We start from the raw sequence: 25,897 nt of genomic DNA, 5'->3' as shown, positions 1-25,897 counted from the left end.
TTTAGACATGAAGTCCTTGCCCATGCCTATGTCCTGAATGGTAATGCCTAGGTTTTCTTCTAGGGTTTTTATGGTTTTAGGTCTAACATTTAAGTCTTTAATCCATCTTGAATTGATTTTTGTATAAGGTGTAAGGAAGGGATCCAGTTCCAGCTTTCTACATATGGCTAGCCAGTTTTCCCAGCACCATTTATTAAATAGGGAATCCTTTCCCCATTTCTTGTTTTTGTCAGGTTTGTCAAAGATCAGATACTTGTAGATATGTGGCATTATTTCTGACGGCTCTGTTCTGTTCCATTGATCTATATCTCTGTTTTGGTACCAGTACCATGCTGTTTTGGTTACTGTAGCCTTGTAGTATAGTTTGAAGTCAGGTAGTGTGATGCCTCCAGCTTTGTTCTTTTGGCTTAGGATTGACTTGGCGATGCAGGCTCTTTTTTGGTTCCATATGAACTTTAAAGTAGTTTTTTCCAATTCTGTGAAGAAAGTCATTGGTAGCTTGATGGGGATGGCATTGAATCTGTAAATTACCTTGGGAAGGATGGCCATTTTCATGATATTGATTCTTCCTACCCATGAGCATGGAATGTTCTTCCATTTGTTTGTATCCTCTTTTATTTCCTTGAGCAGTGGTTTGTAGTTCTCCTTGAAGAGGTCTTTCACATCCCTTGTAAGTTGGATTCCTAGGTATTTTATTCTCTTTGAAGCAATTGTGAATGGGAGTTCACTCATGATTTGGCTCTCTGTTTGTCTGTTATTGATGTATAAGAATGCTTGTGATTTTTGCACATTGATTTTGTATCCTGAGACTTTGCTGAAGTTGCTTATCAGCTTAAGGAGATTTTGGGCTGAGACAATGGGGTTTTCTAGATATACTATCATGTCATCTGCAAACAAGGACAATTTGACTTCCTCTTTTCCTAATTGAATACCCTTGATTTCCTTCTCCTGCCTAATTGCCCTGGCCAGAACTTCCAACACTATGTTGAATAGAAGTGGCGAGAGAGGGCATCCCTGTCTTGTGCCAGTTTTCAAAGGGAATGCTTCCAGTTTTTGCCCATTCAGTACGATATTGGCTGTGGGTTTGTCATAAATAGCTCTTATTATTTTGAGATACGTCCCATCAATTCCTAATTTATTGAGAGTTTTTAGCATGAAGGGTTGTTGAATTTTGTCAAAGGCCTTTTCTGCATCTATTGAGATAATCATGTGGTTTTTGTCTTTGGTTCTGTTTATATGCTGGATTACATTTATTGATTTGCGTATATTGAACCAGCCTTGCATCCCAGGGATGAAGCCCACTTGATCATGGTGGATAAGCTTTTTGATGTGCTGCTGGATTCTGTTTGCCAGTATCTTATTGAGGATTTTTGCATCAATGTTCATCAAGGATATTGGTCTAAAATTCTCTTTTTTTGTTGTGTCTCTGCCAGGCTTTGGTATCAGGATGATGCTGGCCTCATAAAATGAGTTAGGGAGGATTCCCTCTTTTTCTATTGATTGGAATAGTTTCAGAAGGAATGGTACCAGCTCCTCCTTGTACCTCTGGTAGAATTCGGCTGTGAACCCATCTGGTCCTGGACTTTTTTTGGTTGGTAAGCTATTGATTATTGCCACAATTTCAGCTCCTGTTATTGGTCTATTCAGAGATTCAACTTCTTCCTGGTTTAGTCTTGGGAGGGTGTATGTGTCGAGGAATTTATCCATTTCTTCTAGATTTTCTAGTTTATTTGCATAGAGGTGTTTGTAATATTCTCTGATGGTAGTTTGTATTTCTGTGGGATCGGTGGTGATATCCCCTTTATCATTTTTTATTGCATCTATTTGATTCTTCTCTCTTTTTTTCTTTATTAATCTTGCTAGCGGTCTATCAATTTTGTTGATCCTTTCAAAAAACCAGCTCCTGGATTCATTGATTTTTTGAAGGGTTTTTTGTGTCTCTATTTCCTTCAGTTCTGCTCTGATTTTAGTTATTTCTTGCCTTCTGCTAGCTTTTGAATGTGTTTGCTCTTGCTTTTCTAGTTCTTTTAATTGTGATGTTAGGGTGTCAATTTTGGATCTTTCCTGCTTTCTCTTGTGGGCATTTAGTGCTATAAATTTCCCTCTACACACTGCTTTGAATGCATCCCAGAGATTCTGGTATGTTGTGTCTTGGTTCTCGTTGGTTTCAAAGAACATCTTTATTTCTGCCTTCATTTCGTTATGTACCCAGTAGTCATTCAGGAGCAGGTTGTTCAGTTTCCACGTAGTTGAGCGGTTTTGAGTGAGATTCTTTATCCTGAGTTCTAGCTTGATTGCACTGTGATCTGAGAGATAGTTTGTTATAATTTCTGTTCTTTTACATTTATTGAGGAGAGCTTTACTTCCAAGTATATGGTCAATTTTGGAATAGGTGTGGTGTGGTGCTGAAAAAAATGTATATTCTGTTGATTTGGGGTGGAGAGTTCTGTAGATGTCTATTAGGTCTGCTTGGTGCAGAGCTGAGTTGAATTCCTGGGTATCCTTGTTGACTTTCTGTCTCGTTGATCTGTCTAATGTTGACAGTGGGGTGTTAAAGTCTCCCATTATTAATGTGTGGGAGTCTAAGTCTCTTTGTAGGTCACTCAGGACTTGCTTTATGAATCTGGGTGCTCCTGTATTGGGTGCGTATATATTTAGGATAGTTAGCTCTTCTTGTTGAATTAATCCCTTTACCATTATGTAATGGCCTTCTTTGTCTCTTTTGATCTTTGTTGGTTTAAAGTCTGTTTTATCAGAGACTAGGATTGCAACCCCTGCCTTTTTTTGTTTTCCATTTGCTTGGTAGATCTTCCTCCATCCTTTTATTTTGAGCCTATGTGTGTCTCTGCACGTGAGATGGGTTTCCTGAATACAGCACACTGATGGGTCTTGAGTCTTTATCCAATTTGCCAGTCTGTGTCTTTTAATTGGAGCATTTAGTCCATTTACATTTAAAGTTAATATTGTTATGTGTGAATTTGATCCTGTCATTATGATGTTAGCTGGATATTTTGCTCGTTAGTTGATGCAGTCTCTTCCTAGTCTCGATGGTCTTTACAGTTCGGTATGATTTTGCAGTGGCTGGTACCGGTTGTGCCTTTCCATGTTTAGTGCTTCCTTCAGGAGCTCTTTTAGGGCAGGCCTGGTGGTGACAAAATCTCTCAGCATTTGCTTGTCTGTAAAGTATTTTATTTCTCCTTCACTTATGAAGCTTAGTTTGGCAGGATATGAAATTCTGGGTTGAAAATTCTTTTCTTTAAGAATGTTGAATATTGGCCCCCACTCTCTTCTGGCTTGTAGGGTTTCTGCCGAGAGATCCGCTGTTAGTCTGATGGGCTTCCCTTTGATGGTAACCCGACCTTTCTCTCTGGCTGCCCTTAACATTTTTTCTTTCATTTCAACTTTGGTGAATCTGACAATTATGTGTCTTGGAGTTGCTCTTCTCGAGGAGTATCTTTGTGGCGTTCTCTGTATTTCCTGAATCTGAATGTTGGCCTGCCTTGCTAGATTGGGGAAGTTCTCCTGGATAATATCCTGCAGAGTATTTTCCAACTTGTTTCCATTCTCCCCGTCACTTTCAGGTACACCAATCAGACGTAGATTTGGTCTTTTCACATAGTCCCACATTTCTTGGAGGCTTTGCTCGTTTCTTTTTATTCTTTTTTCTCTAAACTTCCCTTCTCGCTTCATTTCATTCATTTCATCTTCCAGGGCTGATACCCTTTCTTCCATTTGATCGCATCGGCTCCTGAGGCTTCTGCATTCTTCACGTAGTTCTCGAGCCTTGGTTTTCAGCTCCATCAGCTCCTTTAAGCACTTCTCTGTATTGGTTATTCTAGTTATACATTCTTCTAAATTTTTTTCAAAGTTTTCAACTTCTTTGCCTTTGGTTTGAATATCCTCCCGTAGCTCGGAGTAATTTGATCGTCTGAAGCCTTCTTCTCTCAGCTCGTCAAAGTCATTCTCCGTCCAGCTTTGTTCCGTTGCTGGTGAGGAACTGCGTTCCTTTGGAGGAGGAGAGGTACTCTGGTTTTTAGAGTTTCCAGTTTTTCTGCTCTGTTTTTTCCCCATCTTTATGGTTTTATCTACTTTTGGTCTTTGATGATGGTGATGTACAGATGGGTTTTTGGTGTGGATGTCCTTTCTGTTAGTTTTCCTTCCAACAGACAGAAACCTCAGCTGCAGGTCTGTTGGAGTACCTGGCCGGCCGTGTGAGGTGTCAGTCTGCCCCTGCTGGGGGATGCCTCCCAGTTAGGCTGCTCGGGGGTCAGGGGTCAGGAACCCACTTGAGGAGGCAGTCAGCCGGTTCTCAGATCTCCAGCTGCGTGCTGGGAGAACCACTGCTCTCCTCACAGCTGTGAGACAGGGACATTTAAGTCTGCAGAAGTTACTGCTGTCTTTTTGTTTGTCTGTGCCCTGCCCCCAGAGGTGGAGCCTACAGAGGCAGACAGGCCTCCTTGAGCTGTGGTGGGCTCCACCCAGTTCAAGCTTCCAGGCTGCTTTGTTTACCTAAGCGAGCCTGGGCAATGGCGGGCGCCCCTCCCCCAGCCTCGCTGCCAACTTGCTGTTTGGTCTCTGACTGCTGTACTAGCAATCAGCGAGACTCCGTGGGCGTAGGACCCTCTGAGCCAGGTGCGGGCTATACTCTCCTGGGGCACCGTTTCCTAAGCCCGTCGGAAAAGCACAGTATTCGGGTGGGAGTGGCCCGATTTTCCAGGTGCCGTCTGTCACCCCTGGAAGGGGAACTCCCTGACCCCTTGCGCTTCCCAAGTGAGGCAATGCCTCGCCCCTGCTTCGGCTGGTGCACAGTGGACTCACCCACTGACCTGCGCCCACTGTCTGGCACTCCCTAGTGAGATGAACACGGTACCTCAGATGGAAATGCAGAAATCACCCGTCTTCTGCGTCGCTCGCGCTGGGAGCTGTAGACCGGAGCTGTTCCTATTCGGCCATCTTGGCTCCTCCCCCGAATTACATTATTTTACATCTCCTTAAGGCTTTGATCCCCGCTACAATCTACAATATATAAATGCATATGTGTGGTATCCGTCTATCATCAATTTAGGTGACAATAGGAGAAAAGAGCCTGGTGCCAATCTTTATTCCACAGTATGAAATTGTCTCTCAGGACAGGGTTTTTGGTGAGAGAAGCACAGGATATTGCTGGGTAACTGAGACTGGGTCAGGAAAGAGGGAGGCAGAGGGCAGCAGTTTTGCTAGAATTTAAAATTTGATTGCTTTTGGAAGAGAAAGCGGGAGGTTCCTGGAAGCCAGAATGTTACGTTTCACAGATGTGAAAGTCATAGTCGGGAAAGACACATCGCTTTAGTGGTGTTTTCAAATGACCTTTAAAAGGTAGGGTTTTACTTGTAGCTTCCAGCCCTGAGGGTAGTTCTTGTTGCTTAAGGGCAAAAGGGTCAGGGGTAAAAGCCAGCCTTAGAAACCTGTCAAAAAGATTTCCAGCGGGGCGCTGGGGAAACGCAGACCGCGCCGGAATCCCTGCCTGGAGAAGCTCTTAACAGGGCGAGAGGCTGCGTGCCCCACAAGGTCCTTCAGAGGCACATTGTGGAGACGGGACTCAGGGTAGCAACTTCTGGCGAGTGGAGCCACAGTTACACAAGCGGAACATTCGGAGGCAATTCACTTCTAGCTTTCGCAACACCCACCCTCAGCCATTACCATCCCTTAAGCAGTCGCGCCGTAAACCTCCCCGCTTTCCCCCACAGCCCTCTGGGCTTCGACCCATCAACTGAGCACGCTCCAAACGTAGTGCGCACGCGCCAAGCTCGGCCCAATCAGAGTTCCAAATCGCGGGGTGTACGCCACGGCGATAAATTAACCTCAGCGTGGCGCGGGGTCTCGAAGCCGAATAACGAACGTGATTGGCCAGCCTCTTCCATATACTTTTCAGGGCAGAACCTGGCCCTGGAGCCACGCCCAGCGAGCTGTTCTCTTAATATGGGTAGGTTCGGGGGTGGAGCTGGCAGCGGCGCGGTGTGCCGAGACAGGGCGTGTTAGTTATTTAGTGCAGGTGTAGCAGGGAACGAGGGCATCTCTCGCCGCCGGGGTGCGTCCTGCCGAAGCGTGTGGTTACACGCCCACCCTGTTAGGGGCTGCCCTCTGCGGTGAGTGTGTGCGGCGTCGCACTTGGGGTTGCTTCTCTCTGCGTGGCCGGACCGGGGCTGGACCCTTCCCACTCCCCTGCCCTGCTCATCCCCTCCCTGCACCCGGACCAGCCCTGGGGACGCCCTCGGACGCCCACCCTCTCCAACCCAGAGTGGCAGCGAAGGCCTCTTTCCTTTCCACCCCTAAACTTGGTGCCATCGCCCACGTGCTTTGTTGTTGTCGTTTGGTGCAGACCATGTCCAAGTCTCTGGAGAAGTTGGTGGAGGAGAGCCCGTAGAAGAACCAGCCCGAAGTGGACATGAGTGACCGGGGCGTCTCCAATATGCTGCATGTCAATGGCCTGTGTGAGTTCTCGGGCAGGACCCTCCCGTGGATGAGCTGGAAGGGTTTCTAAGTTTTCCAAGTCACTGCTAGTCCTGCTGTGAGCGATTGTAATGGTTTAGACCCCAGCCCCTGCTTGTAAACATCACTTGTCAGGGGCTTCGCGCAGAGGGTTTCCAGGTTTCTGTTTCACCTGGAAAATGATCCTGAGAGTCCACGATGAGAATCACACGGACAGCTGTGCCTCATCGTTTGTCTCTGCTGTATGGCATTGGGGTGGATTTTCCACATAGTTTACTTAATAGCCACTTTATTTTTTAATAGAGAATTAATTTTGAGTCCTTCCTGTCTCCTAATACAGTCTTTGTCCATGAACAAATGACACACAAAAATTCCAGGATTAATAGGCATTTTTGTGCCTGGAACATTTTAAGCATTTCTTTAATCTTTACTTTCTTCTGAGTATTTATTCTCCTAACTTGCAAGGTTCAGGCTTTTGTTACCTCCTCATGCTGTGGTGAAATCCTCCTAACTTGCCCTCTTGCCTCCAGTTTCACTGCCCAGTTTAATCAGTGGGTCACTTTCAGTGTTGCTTTCCTGTAACTCCGGTATATGGTGTTACCCTCTCCCTTAAAATCAGGGATTGCAAATTCACGTGCCTCCAAGTGAGGGCAGTCATGAACTAGGTGATACATATCCCACCTGAAGGGGCCAGCTGCTGCATCTGCTACTCAGACACATGTCACCGTAGGAATGTTGGCCCAGTGTGCCAGATTATTTTCTTCAAGGAGCCAAGATTCTATATTTTTATATGAAACTTGCTAATTTTTAGATGTTGGCCACTAATTCCAATATTTGGAAAACCCATGATAAGTGAAATAAAGCACTTCTTCAGGCTGACGTGGCTTTGGTTTAAACCCTCTGCACACTTTTCCAGGTTGTCTGTTACCGACTGTAATGCTCCAGGTTTCTAGGTGTGATGCACAAGGCCTTTCCGAATCTGAACACTACCTTACCCTTCCATGCAGCTGGCATTTCAGCCATTCTGAATTTATTGTCCTTTCTGGACCAGAGCCTACTTGTTCAGATCTTGGTGCCTTTACGAATTCTGTTTTCCCTCGCCCTCAGTCTTTTTCACCTGAAATCGTTTTACTTCTAAGCGTCAGCTTAGACATCACCACCTGTGTAAAATCTTCTCTGTCTGCACCGAGCTAACATAGCCACTCCCTCCCCTGTGAAGTTGGACGTGTGCCTTGCTTTGTGACTTCTGTCACATAGGATTGTAATGATTTTTTTTTTTTAATCTAGAAGTCTCCCTTCTCCACTGGGACATTGGGAAGACAAAAGCAGTGCAATGTTCATGCTTGTATTTTTTTTTTATAATAGTGCCTGGAGCACAGTAGATGCTCAAAAATAGTTGAGGAATGAAAAAAAATGAAAGAATGATGGATTAGGCCCATGAGTGTGTGAGATCATGTCCAGGATGTGATGAGAGAAGAAGGGAGATGTTCAGGAGACCCTGAAAGGTGATGGAAAGCCATTTAGGCATGGAAACAATGGCAGAGTCAGGTTTACGGTGAAGCCATGCTTTTCCCGGTTTGTAAACCTGCCTGGGACAGAGATTGGAGTTGATGCTATTGATACATCTTGGCAGAAGGAAAAGGGAGGAAACGTAGTTGATTTGCGTTTCATAGACTTTATGAAAATACGTGCCATTAAACTTAGGTTGTGTACTAATTGGCCTCTCAGCCTTGGTGTTTGTTGGTCTCTTGCATTCCATAAGGGTCCTTGCTGTCAGCAACAGAACAGATGCCTCTGGAACTGAAGATCTAGGTGTGTCCCTTGCTGCCCCTGCCCAGCTCTGCCATGATCATGGTCATTATTGGGGGCACTGTTGATACAGAGGAGAAAGAGAAGGGGATAGGGAAGATGATGCCTGGCATAGCGGGACCCTTGGCCCCCATGGCTTTCCTCCCTCCAGCACTCGTTCTCACTGGGTAGAAGAGAGAGGCTGCTTTCAGCAGAGGAGCTTTATACCCTTCGGCTTTTGAAGAGAAGACTTTATGTGATATTTATAAATGGGGAGAATGGCTTAGCTATTTCGGTTCAGCTCTCTCTTTGAAGCCTTTGCTTTTATTAGGGAAGAAAAGATAGCCACTTGCTTCCTGAAGTATATTTCCGGTATAACATTGGGTACTGAAAAGCAAGATCCTTCTTAAATTTTCTTAAAGAAGTAGCTAACGAAGAATAATAGTGCTTTTTAGGAAGTTGGGTGGAAGTGAATTTGGAGATTTTAAGAGTCCACCTCCTCTGGCTTCTGTAGCATTGACCCAAGGCTGCTCTCTGCAAACTCCCTGACCTCGGGACTCCTCGGAGCCTAGGGGGTTCCAGGATGCTCTTCGGAGCCTCCATTAGGGCTTAGTTCTCAACAGTGCACACACAGTGACACAGTGCTTAATATATACAAGTATTAAAATATTTCACTTGGCTACATTAATTATAAGTGTAAATTTTTTTTTTTTTCCCCTGAAAACAGGGTCTCGCTCTGTCACCCAGGCTGGAATGCAGTGGTGCATTCACAGCTCACTGTGGCCTCAACCTCCCAGGCTCAAGTGGTCCTCCCACCTCAGCCTCCTGAGTAGCTGGGACTGTAGGTACACACCACCACGCCTGGCTAATGGTTTTATATTTTTGTAGAGGTGGGGTCTTGCTATGCTGCCCAGGCTGGCCTCAAACTCCTGGGCTCAAGGAGTCCTCCCATCTTGGCCTTCCAAAGTGCTGGCATTACAGACTTGAGCCACCACACCTTCCTCCATATTTCTTTACTGATAAAATTTTAGCTGTTACCAGGAAGTTTTATATATTAGTATCTAGATTAAACACAGGGAACAATTAACTGGCATGTACAGAGAATAGTTCTTGCATCTCAAACTTTCCCTTCATTATTTTACTTTAATTTCTCAAAAGGTAAGAATTAAGCTTTGAAGATAACAGTAAGGTTTTGTACTACTAAGCGTATGAGATGACCGTCTTTCTTCTTGGGAGAGTTGTATCTTCTAATGCAGCACTTCCTTAGAGACAGCAAGTTACCTTTGAAAGATGTTTTGAGGAGTTTAGGTACCAAGAGCTTTCTGATGGGGAAAACTTCTTAGGCTGGAGACAGATATTAGATAGGTTCTACAGTTTTCTTATAGTCCAGCCAGATTCTAGAAATGCTTATTTCCTACCGTAAGAGGCAGAGGAGTACAGCGAGCATATGAGGGGAACTTGGATTTGGATAGATGTGGGTTCAAATTCTGCTACTTAGTACTGTGTAACCTTAGAGAAGCTACTTAACCTCCCTGATCCTCAAGTTCCTTAACCAATGGTAACCTAAGTAACCACTTCATAAGACTGGTTTAATGGTTCACTTTAAAGGCAATAATGTACATTAAATGTTAGTTACTAACTAGTTAGTGTTAGATGCAATAATGTACATTAAATGTTAACTATTAATGTGAATATCCAGCTCTAGGCCCAAATGCCTCAGACATACCCAGTTCCAACATAGTCAGTGGTCTGAACTAAGAATTTTGCTTTGTTAACTAGACGGGGTAAGGCATTTGTAACGGTGTTGGGATTTTTTGTGTGGCTTATTAGAACCTGTAGTGTTTGGTACTTTTGCCTAGGGTTCTAATTGATTTAGATAGCTATTTATTTAAAATTTGTCCTGATTTATTTCTTTTCCTTCTTTTTGTTTTAACATGGATGTAATTTGCACACACATTCTCAAAGCTTCCAAGAAGATCAGTGTGGGCAATAGAGTGAGACCCCATCTCTACAAAAAATTAAAAAACAAGCCGAGGGTGGTGTGCAAGTCTGTAGTCCCAGCTGTCAGGGAGGCTGCGGTGGGAGGATTGCTTGAGCCCAGGAGTTTGAGTTTGTAGTGAGCTATGATCCTGTTACTAGGCAACAAGACAAGACCTTGTCTCTTTAAAAAAAAAAAAAAAAAAGCTTCCAAGCATAATCGTAATGCTGCTGATTTTATTAAAGAGATTTCACTGCAGAAACTCTTTCCCAAACAGCAACTGTCTTCAGCTGGTTGATAAAGCTGATTTTTGAAGGCCCCGTAATCAGCTTCCATTTCCATAGAGACAGAATCCCAGCTGCAGCCAGAGGAACTTTCTTTCATTTCTCTTGTTTCCTAATTTTTTAATCTCTTCAAGTTTATTGCCCTCTCTGGGTGGTCAAGCCTTTATTATTTTTTTTCCAGGTTAGACTGACATTTTTCAGATAAATCTTGAAAAACAACCTGCTTTCAAGGAAGTGAGTGGTGTTTCTAAGGACCAGGCAAAATAATAAACATATGATCATGGGTTATCTGGAAGAGCTGTCTCAAAATCTTTTTATGCCTGGAACACGTGCCATCCATGTAGACCTTCTTTGGGGGAAAGATAAAAGAGCTGGGGAGAACCTGTAATTTTAGCTATAATCTTTATTAAAATCATTTATTTTTTATTTAGTTAGTTTTTTGAGACAGAATCTCACTCTGTTGCCCAGGCTGGAGTGCAGTGGCATGATCTTGGCTCACTGCAGCCTCCATCCACCTCTTGAGTTCAAGCGATTCTCCTGCCTCAGCCTCCTGAGTAGCTGGGACTGCACCACCACAGCCAGATAATTTTTGTATTTTTAGTAGAGACGGGGTTTCACCATGTTGGCCAGGCTGGTCTCGAACTCCTGACCTCAAGCGATCCACCCATCTCGGCCTCCCAAAGTGCTGGGACTACAGGCGTGAGCCACCGTGCCTGGCCTTAAAATCATTTATGTTTTCACTCCTCTAAGTTGTGTGTATGTGCTCACCTTTGTGTTTTTAAACATGCCACATCTTGGCCTGAGAAGCTCTTTTCCTTTTTCTGTCTCCAGCTAGCTCTTGTCCCCTTGTCAGTTAGTGCTTGTTGAAAGAAGGAAGGACTTATTTATTCACATGACTCCATTTCATGTCACCTCCTCCAGGAAGCCCCTTGAGTATACTCAGTTCTGACCCACCATCCCATCCAACCTAGCTGAAGTGTCTCTCTACTTGGTGTAGTGCTTGGGAAAAATTTATTGAAGAAAGAATGTTACTGCTTTTAGTAAAGAGATTCAGGTTAGTTAATGAAGAAAGCATAGCTCTGGAGAAAGAGCATGTACTCTGTCTCCTTCCTGCAGGCTTCTCCCCAGTTTCCAGAGTGAAGTAGTTTCCAGCTATCAGGAACAAGATGGAACTGACAACTTCTATTTTTGATAGTAGGATAGGGTTAAAACTGGAAATGTTTCATTGAAACAAAAGTTGTAGCCTCTTTGGTATAACTGAGCCAGTAATGACATTTGACTGTTTGTCAGTCCTCTGACATTCCGGCCCCGGTGGCCATGGTGGCTTTTTTGTAAGCATCTTTTTTGTTTGTTACTAGCTGTGTAACCTTGGGCAAGTTGCTTAACCGCTCTGTGCCTCAGGTGCCTCATCTATAAATTGGGAATAATAAGAGCACCTCATAGGGTCGTTGTGAGTTAGTATCTATAAGGGCCTAGCATACCACCTGGTACCTATTGGTCTTAATAATACTCGCTATTACTACAGCCATGCATCACTTAATGATGGGGATATGTTATGATTTTGTCGTTGTGTGATCATCATATACTGTCCCTACACACACCTAGATGGTGTAGCCTACTACACCCCTAGGCTAGATGGTATGCTTGTGACTAAGGCTTTTGCTTTTAGGCTACAAATCTGCACAGCATGTGACTGTACTGAATACCATAGGGAATTGTAACACAGTGGTATTTGTGTCTTTATAGAAAAGATATAGCAAAAATACAGTACATTATTGTACTTTCATGGGACCACTGTCATATTTGTGGTCTATTGTTTGTTTGTTTGTTTTTTTGAGGCGAGGTCTCACTCTGTTGCCCAGGCTGGACTACAGTGGCATGATCTTGCCTCACTATAGCCTCGGCTTCCTAGGCTCAAGTGATCCTCCCACCTCAGCCTCCCAAGTTGAGACTACAGGCACATGCCACCACTGCCAGATAATTTTTACAGAGACTTGGTTTCGCTGTGTCTCCCAGGCTGGTCTTGAACTCTTGGACTCAAGCGATCTGCCTGCCCTGGCCTCCCAGGTGGTCCATTGTTGAGTGAAACATAATTAAGCGGTGCATAACTATTTTAAAAACCGTTTTATCTGTGATGATATAACCAATGCAAAACAATATCTCTTTATTTCTTGGAAATCTTAGTGATGATACTTCTCAGTGGTCTTTGCCCACCTGTCTCGTGGTCTCATCGTACCAGCACAGCCACTGCCTCATTCTTCATCTGATTCAGAATTCCCAGGAGAAGTTGAGTGGCTGGGCCCAGTGTGCTGGGGTCAAGAGGAACAGCTATGGCCACACACTGGTGAGTTCAGAGCTGTGGATAGCCCAGGGGGTGGCTGGGGGAACAGCAGCAGGATTTTTGTTGGGATGTGCTTGTGGCCAAGTTTCTGTTGAGAATGAAAGACATGCTTTGGAAACTGGTGATTTTTCCAGTAATAATTAAAATACTCTATGTCCTGCAATAACAATTTATTGAATGTATTTTTAATGATAGGCATTATGTAAGCAGAGTCTGGGAGTTTATATTGAATTTTATTATTTCTATTTTTTCAATTTTTTTATTTTTTGAGACACAGTCACTGTTGCCCAGGCTGGAGTACAGTGGTGTGATCTTGGCTCACTGCAACCTCTGCCTCCCGGGTTCAAGTGATTCTCCTGCCTCGGCCTCCCAAATAGTTGGGATTACAGGTGCCCACCACCATGCCCGGCTAATTTTTGTATTTTTAGTAGAGACGAGGTTTTCCCATGTTGGCCAGGTTGGTCTCAAACTCCTGACCTCAAGTGATCTGCCTGCCTCGGCCTCCTGAAGTGCTGGGATTACAGGCATGAGCCACTGCGCCCAGCCTTATATTGAATTTTAAAATTATCTAGTGACAAAGTATTATTTGCTATGTTAAGATGACAATAAGGTGTTTATTAGATGTGAAGTAGTTATATTTTCACCATAAGAAACCATAACACCCACTGCTTTGCCATTATAACCAGTGCTACAATTGGTATGGATAATAATTGAAAACCCTGCCAGCTTGGAAACTTGGATTTACAGGATGGTTGCAGAGCTTTAACTATTGAAGAAAACATAAGAAGCAACTTAATTTCCATCTGATCAATATTAGCAGAACCCTCCCCACTTTCTTCTTGGTTTCCTAAAAAACTATTAATCTCAACAGAATGGAATGATCAGATGTGAGATCTTTTTATACCATATATTAATTCATTTTCTTCTGTCTTCAAACTTAGAACATTAGCTTAAAACAGTAAAGTATGGTGCTGGAAAAGATTGTGTTGGGGAAATATTGGTTCATGTATCAAACAGAATAAACATGAATTACATTAAATGGTAGTTATAGTACCCATACCTCATAAATATCCTTTTTATTTCATCTATTTCTCTGCATATCCATTAATTATTCCTTTGGACTCTGTGTAGCTTATAATTTTAAGGGTGAGGTCAAATGAAAGGCACACATCAGAACAGGCAATTACTTGGAACGGGGGTTTGGCCTCATAGTTTTTCAGGACATAGTGCAGACCAGAGAATGGTAATATGGTTTGCAATCTCAATATTTGAATGGTAGTCTATGTAACTTGGTTTTCTTAACAGCTGTAAGTGAGGCCGGGTGCAGTGGCTCACGCCTGCAATCCCAGCCCTTCGGGAGGCCAAGGTGGGTGGATCACCTGAGGTCAGGAGTTTGAGACCACCCTTGCCAACATGGTGAAACCCCATCTCTACTAATAATATGAGAATTAGCTGTGCATGATGGTCCATGCCTGTAATCCCAGCTACTTGGGAGGCTAAGACAGGAGAATCACTTGAACCCGGGAGATGGAGGCTACAGTGAGCTAAGATCATGCCATTTCACTCCAACCTGGGTGACAAGAGTGAGACTCTGTTTCAAAATAAATGAACAAATAATAAAACAGCTGTAAGTGCTTAAGTCTTTAGGCCGTGTCAAAGATACCTATATGATTTATTATATATTTGTATTCTACAAAGTTGTACACCCTTTGTTAGGAGAATGAAAATAATAGATAATATGATTGAAATACCATGCCATATATGCATGGGGTGTATTAATACACACACACATTTACTATGTCCCAGGCATTGTGCTAAGCCCTCTGTATGGATTAATCTTTCAAACCTCACAGTTTGTTATTATCTAATAGGTAAGGAAACAGATTTAGAGAGCTTCATTAACTTGCTCAAAGTCACCCAGAAAATAAGTGGTAGAGCCCAGATTTGAACCCACGCCAGCAGACTTCAGAAGCAGTGTTCTTAGCTTATCCTGTTTTGCCTTACTCATTTCTGACAGTCATATACACATACCCTGTGGGGGAGAAGAAGATGAACAGCTAATTCAGCGAGCATGCTGAGTGCCTGTGGCCATCTAGTCATGTTCTAGAAGCTATGGTAGCTGGCCTGTCTGGGCTAATGATTCTGTATCGATTTAGGAATGCATTCAAGGACGCAGCCTACCTATGTTGATACCATTTGAACCAGGGAAACAGGAACCTTCATCTTCTGAAAATACTTACACATAGTTTTTAAAAAATCCTACTCCAAAAAGCTTTACTGAAGTATTCGTATAGATAAGTGCATATATGACAGTACAAATTGACAGATTTTCAAAGCAAGAAACGTTAGTAGGTTGGGAACTCCTGCTCTTCCCAATCACTCTCCGTTTAAGTCATGAGACTGCCAGCGTCGTGAGCTTATACTGGTAGTTCCAATGGAAATACATAACAGACTGCAAGGCTTTTATTTAAATCCTTCTGTGCCTCATCTGGGCCTCCTCCCTTCCTCTCAGAACCCTGCCTCTCACAGATTTCGGTGATGATAGAATTAGAACATCTCACAATCATGTGTTTGGTACCCGACATGCAATTAACAATACTAATTTTACTAATGTCAGTATTGCTAAAAACAATTGTTTTATGCATATGCTATCTTCATTCTCCCTCTTTAAAAAAAAATAGGCTTTTTTGATTTACAGAGAACTGGAGCAGGAAGTACAGATTCACATCTCTCCTCCATCTCCCCTTCCTAGTTTCCCATATTAACATCTTGCATTGGTGTGTTACATTTGCTATGATTGCTGAACCAATATTGATGCATTATTATTGTTTTTATTTTTATTTTTGAGACAGTCTCACTCTGTCACCCAGGCTGGAGTGCAATGGTGCGATCTCGGCTCACTACAACTTCTGCCTCCCAGGTTCAAGTGATTCTCCTGCCTCAGCCTCCCAAGTAGCTGGGATTACAGGTATGCGCTATCACACCCAGCTAATTTTTTTTTTTATTTTTAGTAGAGACGGGGTTTCACCATGTTGGCCAGGCTGTTGCTGCATTATTATTAACTAAAGTTTATAGCTAACATCAGGATTCACTCTATATAGTATAGTTTTATGGGTTTTGACAAATTAACATCGTGTATTCACCATTACAGTATCATATGGAACAGTTTCACTGCCCTAAAAATCTCTCCGCTCTACCTCTTCATCCCCTCTCCCTCATTATCTACCTCCTAAATCTCAGACAACCACTGAAATGTTACAGTTTGCCTTTGTCTCTATAATTTTACCCTTTCCAGAATGTCATATAGTTGGAATCATACAGTATAAGGTCTTTACAGATTGGCTACTTTTGTTTAGCAACATGCATTTAAGATTCCTCCATGTCTTTTGTGGTTTGATAACTCATTTCTTTTTAGCAGTGAATAATACTCCATTGTCTGGATGTACCACACTGTGCTTATCCATTCACCTGTTGGATGACATTTTGGCAGCTTTTAAATTTGGACAATTATGAATAAAGCTGTTGTAAACATTCTTGTGCAGATTTTGGGTGAATACCTAGGAATGTGATTACTGGATCATGTGATAAGACTATGTTTAGCTTTGGAAGAAACGATCAAACTGTCATCTCAAGTGGCTGTACCATTTTGCATTCTACCAATAAAGAATGAGATTTTCTGTTGCTCCACATCCTCACCAGCATTTGGTGGTGTTGGTGTTTTGGATTTTAGCCATTCTAGTGGGTATATAGTAGTATCTCATTGTTTCCATTTGCAATTCCCTAGTGACTATATGATGCTGAGCATCTTTTCATATGCTTATTTGCCATATGTATATCTTTTCTGGTGAGATGTCCATTCAGATCTTTTATGTACTTTTTAATTGGGTTCTTTGTTGTTGAGTTTTAAGTCGTCTTTATATATTTTGGATACCAGTTCTTTATCAGATATGTGTGTTGCAAATATTTTCTCCTTGTTTGAGTTGTTCTTTTATTTCCCTAATGATATCTTTCACAGAGCAGAAATTTTCAAATATAATGAAGTCTCACTTATCAAGTTTTTCCTTCATAAATTGTGCCTTTAGTATTGTATCTAAGAAGTCATTGCCAAATCTCAGGTCAACTAGATTTTCTCCTTTGTTATATCTAGAAATTTTGATAGCTTTGTGTTTTATATAATAGGTCTGTGATTTGAGTTTATTTTTGTGAAAGGTGTTAGGTCTTTGTCTAGATTGATTTTTGTGTGTGTTGATGTCCATCTGTTTCAGCATCATTTGTTGAAAAGACTCCTTTTCCCACTGAATTGCCTTTGCACTTCTGCTAAAGATTAGTTGATTGTATTAGTGTGGTCTATTTCTGGGCTTTCTATTATTTTATTCCAGTGATCTATTTGTCTATTGTTTCACCAATACCATACTCTAATTAAGTTTTGAAGTTGGGCAGTGTCAATGCTGTGATTGTATTTTCTTCAATATTGCATTGGCTCTTCTGCCTTTCCATGTAAATTTTAGGATCAGTTTGTTGATATCCATAAACTTTCTGGTATTTTGACTGGAATTGATATGTAGATCAACTTGGGAAGAACTGACATTGTAACAATGTTGGGTCTTCCTATTCATGAACATGGGATATCTCACTGTTTATTTAGGTCTTTGATTTGTTTCATACTAGTTTTGAAACTTTTCTCATATAGATCTTGTACATATTTTGTTAGCTATATATCTAACTATTTCATTTGTTTGCTGTAAATGATGTGTTTTTAATTTAAAATTCTAATTATATAGAAAAGAAATTGTGTTTGTATATAACCTTGTATCCTGCAACCTTGCTGTAGTTGTTTATTAGTTTCAGTTCTTTTTTGTTGATGATTTGGGATTTTCTACATAGACATCATATTATCTGTGGATAAAGACAGTTTTAATTCATCCTTCCCAATCTGCATACATTTTTCTGCTTTTTCTTACTGCATTAACTAAGACTTCCAATATGATTTTGGCTAAAAGTTGTGACAGGTGACATCCTTGCCTTGTTCCCAACCATAGTAGGAAAGAAACTAGTTCCTTACCATTAAGTATCATGTTAATTGTAGGGTTTTTGTAGATTTTTTTTTATTAAGTTGAGAAAATTTTCCTCTATTCCTAGTTGGCTAAGAGTTTTTATGGGTGTTGGGTTTTGTCCAGTGCTTTTTCTGCATCTATAGATATAATCATATGGATTTTCTTCTTTCACCTGTTTGAAGTGATGGATTGCTTTTATTTTTGAATTTGAACCACCTTTGCATACCTGGAGTAAGTTCCATTTGGTCATTGTGTATACTCTTAATACATTTTTGAATTAATTTCAAATGCTTTGTTGAGAATTTTTGTATCTATGTTCATGAGAGATGTTCCTCTGTAGTTTCTCCTTTTTGCAATGTCTTTGGCTTAATGCTGACCTCATAGAATGAGTTAGGAATTGTTCTCTCTGCTTCTGTTTTCTGAAAGGCATTGTAGAGAATTGGTATAGTTTCTTCCTTAAATGTTTGATAGAATTCATGAGTAAACCTATCTGGGCATGGTGCTTTCTATTTTAGAAGGTTATTAATATTTTTGATTCAATTTCTTTAATAGACATAGGCCTACTAAAAGGATCTATTTCTCCCTGTGTGAGTTTTGGTAGATTATGCCTTTCCAGCAGTTGGTCCATTTTATCTAAGTTATAACATTTTTGGACATAGAGTTGTTCATAATGTTACTTTATTATCCCTTTAACATCCATGAAATCAGTAGTAATGGCATGGCCTTTCTTTCATTTCTGTTATTAGTAATTAGTTCTTTTTTTTTTTTTTTTTTGGCTAGCCTCCCTAGAGGATTACCAGTTTTATTGATCTTTTCCAAAAACCAGCTTTTGGACTCAGACATCTTCTCTATTGATTTCCCCTTTTAAGTATCACTGATTTCTGCCCTAATATTTATTAATTTTTTTTCTGTTTACTTGTAGTTCAATTCATTCTCATTTTTCTTGTTTCCTGGGGTAGAAGTTTGGATTATTGATTTTATAAGGTTGGTGCAGGAAGTAATTGCCATTTAGCCATTACTTTTGCACCAACCTAATAGAACTTTCTTGTTTTGTAATACATGCATTTAATGCTATAAATTTCCTTTAGCATTGATTTTGCTGCATTTCACAATTTTTTCTTTTTTTTTTTTTTGAGTCGGAGTCTCGCTCTGTCGCCCGGGCTGGAGTCCAGTGGCGTGATCTCTGCTCACTGCAAGCTCTGCCTGCCGGGTTCACGCCATTCTCCTGCCTCAGCCTCCCAGGTAGCTGGGACTACAGACGCCTGCCACCATGCCCAGCTAATTTTTTGTATTTTTAGTAGAGACAGTGTTTCACTGTGTTAGCCAGGATGGTCTCGATCTCCTGACCTCACGATCTGCCTGCCTTGGCCTCCTAAAGTGCTGAGATTACAGGCTTGAGCCACTGCGCCCAGCCCCTGCACTTCACAAATTCTGATAAGTAGTATATTCATTTAATTAAAATATTTTAAAAAATTTTTTGAGATTTCTTTGACGTGTTATTTAGAAATATGTTGTTAATGACCAGATGTTTTGGGATTTTTCAGCTATCTTTCTGTTTGATGTCTAGTTTAATTCCAGTGTGGACTGAGAGCTTATATAATTTCTATTCTCTTTAAGGGGTGTTTTATGGCCCAGAATGTGGTCTATGTTGATGAATGTTCTGTGCAAGCTTCAGAAGAATGTGTATTTTTGTGTTGGATGGAGTAGTCTATAGATGCCAGTTATATCCAGTTGATTGATGGTGGTGTTGTGTTTTTAACTCTGTCCTTACTGATTTTCTGCCTGCTGGATCTGTCAGTTACTAATAGAATGGAGTGTTGAAGTCTCCAAGTATAATAGTGGGTTTGTTTCTTTCTCTTTGCATTTCTGTAAGCTTTTGTCTTACTATTTTGACACTGTTGTTAGATGCATACACATTAAGGATTACTGTGTCTTCTTGGAAAGTTTACCTTTTAATCATTATATAATATCCCCTTTTATTTCTGATAATCTTCCTTGCTTTGAAGTCAGCTTTGTCTGAAATTAACATGACTACTCCAGCTTTCTTTTGCTTAGTGTTTAGTGTCATGTATCTTTCTCCATCCCTTTACTTTTAATCTGTTTCTATATTTTATATTTAAAGTGGATATCTCATAGATAACATATTGTCAGATCCTGTTTTTTTCTTTTAGAAAAATCCACCCTGATAGTCTTTTATAGTCTTCTAATTGATATGTTTGGTTATCAACATTTAATGTGATCATTGATATTACTTAGATTAATACCTACATAATAAGTGTTTTCTATTCTTGCCCTCGTTCTTTATTTTTTTTTTGGTCTTCTGCTCTTTTTCTGCTTTCCATGGCTTTAATTGAGCATGTTGTATGATTTCATTTTCTCTCCTCAAAACATATTCCATTTTCTCTCCTCTCAGCAAACTTACACGTAAAAATGTATTTATTTATTTATTTATATATTTTTTTGAGACAGAGTCTTGCTCTGTCACCCAGGCTGGAGTGCAGTGGTGTGATCTTAGCTCCCTGCAAGCTCTGCCTCCCAGGTTCACACCATTCTCCTGCCTCAGCCTCCCAGGTAGCTGGGACTACAGGCGCCCAACATGACGCCCGGCTAATTTTTTTTGTATTTTTAGTAGAGACAGGGTTTCACTGTATTAGCCAGGATGGTCTCGATATCCTGACCTCATGATCCGCCCATCTCGGCCTCCCAAAGTGCTGGGATTACAGGCGTGAGCCACCGCGCCTGGCCAAAAATTTATTTTTTTTAGAAGGAGGATAAGGCAAGGAATAAAAACTTTTTAATGATAGCCCTAGAGTTTGCAATATACATTTACAATGAATGTTAACTCACTTTTAAATAACACTGTGCCACTTCAGAGCTAGTGCAGATGCCTCAAAATCAAACATTTCCAGTTCCTTCCTGCTGTCCTTTATAGAACTGCTAACATTCATTTCACTTATCTGTAAACTATAATCAACCAACACATTGCTGCTGTTACTATTTTGAACAATCTGTGATCTGTTAGGTTAAGAATAAGAACAATAAACCATTTTATATTACTTTTATTCATTCTTTAACACTCTTCCTTTATGTAGACACTATTTTCTGCTGTATCGTTTTTCTCTGTGACGAGCTTGTTTTTAACACATTTTATGTCTCTTCAATTTTTATTTTGGTGAGAAAGTATTTCTTCTTTATATTTGATGGATAATTTCACTGAATACAGGATTCTAGATTGGAGGGTGTTTTTCCCTTCAGCACTTTATATTTTACCCCATTGCTTGCATGGTTTCTTAAGAAAAAGCCAATGTGATTTTTATTCTGGTTTCTTTATAGGTACAGTTTTTTTTTTTCTCTGACTTCCTTCAATATTTTGTCTTTGTCTTTGACTTTCTACAGTTTGAATGTGATATGTGTAGGTGTAGATTTTTTGGTAATTATCCTTTTTTGTGTTCCCTGAGCTTCTTGGATATGTGGTTTGGTCTCTGCCATTAATTTTGGAATATTCTGAGTTATTTAAATATTTTTTTCTGTTCTTTCTCTCGTTATATTCCCTTTATGGGCATGTTATGACTTTTGTAATTTTCCCATCTTCTTAGATATTCTGTTTCACTTTTCACTCTTCTTTTTTCTCTTTGCTTTTTAGTTCAGGAAGTTTCTGTTGACATGTCTTCAAGATCACTGATTCTTTCCTTGGCTGTATCCATTCTACTAATGAGCCAGTCAGAGGCTGTCTTTATTTCTGTTACAGTGTTTGTGCTCTCTAGTATTTCAGTTTTCTCTTGGGGCTTTTGTCTCCGCTGACATTACCCATCTTTTCTTGCATGTTGTCTACTTTTTCTATTAGAGCTCTTAGCATGTCAATCATAGTAATTTTAAAGTCCCAGTCAGATAACTTTAAAATATCTGTTATATCCGAGTGTGCTTCTTTTGCTTTATTTCTTTCCTCAGCCTGTATTTTTTTCTTTTTAGAGTACCTTGTAATTTTGTTGTAAGCCAGATATGATGCATTGGGTAAAAGGAACTGAGGTAAACAGGCTTTTAATGTGAGTTCTCACATTTTTGTAGCTGTGGGTGTCAGAGGGTAACATTTTCTCTTGTGTCTTCCTTGTTTTTTCCTCCCCTTTTGTCTTAGAGTTTCCCTGTTGAATCCTTAAATACTGTGTGAGCATTGACGTTCTGCCATAATTCCATGTTATTTTATAGGAGCCCTTCTGACGAGACGGGATTGGGAAAAGGGAAATGCTCTGTAATCCTGTGCTTAGATCTCTGTCCTTTAGTGAGCCTTGGCTGTGACCTTCACAGCTGTTTCTCAACTTCCCTGCATGTCCCCCAAGTGAGACAGGAAGGTGTGAGCGGGCGGAATTGGGTATTTCCATTACTTCCTATTGGTCAGGCTCTGGTAAAACCCAGGTAGCCTAGGCTCTGCTAAAATCGTTTCTCCTTTGTTAAGGAGAGCAGAATACTTTGGGCTTATTTCACAGTGGTTGCTCTTCTCCCCTTCCATGAAGCACAAAGGAATTTTTTTTTCCTATCTAATTTTTTCACCCTGAGAAATTGATAGGGCTCTTGGAGGTAAAACTCAGCAAAGTACAGGAGACCCCGTAAGACCAGGCTCCCAGAAGTTGTTTTTTGTTGTTGTTTTTAATCTCTCAAACTAGTCTACCACTCAGTCTCTGGCAATTAGGCAGTTATCCTTGAAGCATCCTTACCGATTGCTGGCTCCAGCAGGTATTTCTGCTCCTAGTATGCTGTGATTCTCTGTGTTTGCCTGTCTCTAGTTTTCAGCATGGTGGCTTGCCCTGTACCTCAATTTTCTGATGAATCTACGGAAGAGTTGTTTTGTTTGCTCAGCCTTTTTCTTACTGTGAGCATGGTAGTGACAACTTCCAGACTCTTTGCTAACCAGAAACGCGATACATCTCTAATCTGTTTTTAACTGTGGAAATATGGCTCCCTGCTCCTTAGAACTTGAACTGTATCTAGATTTTCAGCACATATAGCCATTTCCTATGATACTTTCTCTCCTTTAGCCCTCACATAGTCTTAGTTCTACAGGCACCTCTATCTTTTATGCACATCAAGAGTCCTTAGGTCAATGTATCTCTATTTATTTTGATTGTCTGAAGCTTGTACTCTGGAATATTCCTCAGAAAGGTATCAAGAGAATAATATTCCCAGTTTTTCCTGTGGATAGTACATAAAAATTTGTGTTCTTTTTACATGAAAATCAATTTTACAGGTATAGAGACTCAAAGTTTCTTTTCTGGAGTGCTGTCGATGTGTTACTTTATTGCTTCTGGCATAAAGTGTTGTCTGAAAGCCTGTTGATACAGTTTTATTTCCTGTAATTTTACTGGAGTATGACTTGGTGTAGGGTATAGGCCATTCTGGTCTGATTATTTCCCAGGTATGTAGTATGTTCTTTAAATTTGTAGTTTGAAAATTGTATTAGTCCATTTTCACACTGCTATAAAGAACTGCTCAAGACTTGGTAATTTGTGAAGGAGAGAGGTTTAATTGACTCACAGTTCAGCATGGCTGGGGAGGCCTCAGGAAACTTAAAATCATGGCAGAAGGGGAAGCAAGGCACCTTTTTCACAAGGCAGCAGGAAGGAGAAGTGCTGAGCAAAGGGGGAAGAGCCCTTTATACAACCATCCTATCTCATGAGAACTCACTAACAGGAGGACAGCATGGGGGAAATCACCCTCATGATTCAATTGCCTCCACCTGGTCTCTCCCTTGGCACATGAGGATTATGAGGATTACAATCCAAGATGAGATTTGGGTGGGGACACAAAGCCTAACCACATCAAAAGTTATAAATAGTTTTGATTTCAAGAAATTACTTTTATGGTGAATTTTCGTCTATGAGCTCTTCCCTTATGTTCTTCTTTAGGGTTTTCTGGGGTCTGTATATTGATCTTTTTGCACATCTTTAATATTGTCACTTTCTCCCAGATCCCTGTTATTGCTTCATTTCTTTGTTTTAAAAGAAATCCCCACTTTAACTTATGTTTCTTGAAAAGTATTATGTATTGTGTTTATTTGCTCTTGTATGTCTTTGAATTTAGCTTTCATTTCTGAAATAATTTTTTTGTTTCTAATTTTTTTCTCAAGTTTTCTCCCTTTATTTCTGAGTTTTTGGAAATCAGGTTTATGTTTCTGTTTTATGTCATGTATCATTGTTGTAATGTCTTTTTACCTTGTTTTGAAATAATTATAGTTTTGCCCTGTTTTCTGGGCATCTCTTTTTGGTTAGTGAGCTTTCATGGTCAATTATGTTCTTCTACACTTTCTTTTTCCATTTATTCCATAATAATGTTATGGGATTTGCTCCCAATATTTTTTATGTCACTCAGTTTTAAATGAAATTAATTTTCCTAAACTTTCAGAGGAAGGCTTAGTTCTAGATAGATTTTCTAACTTCACAGAGCTCTGTCCTCTGGTTGATTTTATGTAGTTTTCAAAAATACAGTGGCTTGCTTTCAAATGACTTGGTTCAGTCCTTCTCCCCACTTTTATCTGGATCTTCTCTATCCTTGGCTGCTTCTTTTTTCTCTTTTTATATTTTTTATTTTTATTTTTATTTACTGCTCTTTGTGGAGTAGGGCTACCCTATAAGCAGTGTGCCTCTCTCCTTGGTCTTTATTATTTCTGTCATATCCAGTTTTGATTCTAGGCCCTGCCCTGCAAGGGAGCCCTAGGTGTTTAGTTTCCAGGTCACTGGGCCTAGACTTGTCCTGATCCATCAGACGCTACCGCAGGCCCCGCTGTTGGAATAGACAAACCATTCTTAATTTCAGCTGCTCTTCTCAAAGAGGTCTTCTGGGCTTTCTGGTGAATTTATTTAGCCATTTGGGGGTTCTCTGTTCTCAAGTTTGTTAGATGCCCCTTTGGTTCTCTCTGCTTTCATCACATGCATGCTGATATCATGTCGTAGCTTGTCCTCATCTACTTGTATTTTGGAGTTTTTTGTGGGGACACTTTGTTATCTAGTTTTGTTGTAAATTGTGTCCTTGAATTTTTTCTTGCCACCTAGTTTCCCTATTTTGATGTGGGCGTTCAAGATTCCTAAAATCTGCTGCCGTGCTGCCTCCATGTTTCCTGTACCCACACTTTTTCCTCCTTGGCACAGTGGGAAAAATATGCTTCTCCTCAAATGAAGGATAATGTCTTTGTGGTATCTGATGCAGACCGGGTACTCAAAGCATTGTGATGAACAGTTTGGCAATTTCATACTTGTTGAGCTGAGGCATAGTCTGTTTTGAAGCTGCTATTGTGGGAGCTCTGAGGTGGGAGATTTGGGGGTGAACAGTCTAATGGGCCTTTGGGCAAGGAAAGGAGACGAGGGTGTGGGTTTGTGGGTGTCACTGATGGCAGATTTGTTTGCTGCATCTGTGCGTGTTGAGAGAAAGGCAAAGGGAATGGACTGGAGCAGGATTGGGAAAAAAAGACATCACGCACAGTGAAGGTCTAGGGAGGCCCTGGAGCAGATCAGAAGAAACAGACCCAAGTTTGACTTAGGGGCCAGTTGATGATCAGTGTCAATCTAGGTGATTGGTTACAGGATTGGAGAAGGCAACACTTGGAGGCCAGGATAAGAGATGATGTGGGAAGAGAATCAAAATCCAAGGTTAAAAATAATGGTTGAGCTGCCTATGAGACCAAATTATGTTTTGGCTTCGGGTGACAGCAGGTGGCACACTAGTCTTCTAATATTTAGTGACTGTTGAGGGACTTACAACTCTTCAAGCTCCAAGAGCCATGTGGCTTTTGTACAGGCAGCAGGTTTAGGATTCCAGCTCCTCCTGCTTGGAAAGGAGGTTTGCTTTTCCCAGGAAAATGTGGGGTCAGGTTCAGGTGAGAAGTATGGGGGAAGGTTGAGGTGGATGCAGAGAGCTGCTGCTCAAGGGGAGAATGGAGAGTCATAGAGAAACTTCTGACAACAGCCCCTGGGAAGAGAGTGCTGGTGTCCCACCTGGG

At 41.0% G+C, this 25,897-nt stretch overlaps 1 pseudogene; it reads left to right on the top strand.

Moving 5' to 3' along the window:
• The first annotated feature begins 6,361 nt into the window (after positions 1-6,361).
• The window catches only part of LOC100456511 (ras suppressor protein 1-like), a 202,065-nt pseudogene continuing 182,529 nt past the window's right edge, over positions 6,362-25,897 (top strand).

This window comes from Pongo abelii, chromosome 8, assembly GCF_028885655.2.
Source record: "Pongo abelii isolate AG06213 chromosome 8, NHGRI_mPonAbe1-v2.0_pri, whole genome shotgun sequence".
Classification (NCBI taxonomy): Eukaryota; Metazoa; Chordata; class Mammalia; order Primates; family Hominidae; genus Pongo; species Pongo abelii.
Note: the sequence above shows the minus strand (reverse complement) of the source record. Positions and strands in the feature narration are given on the sequence as shown.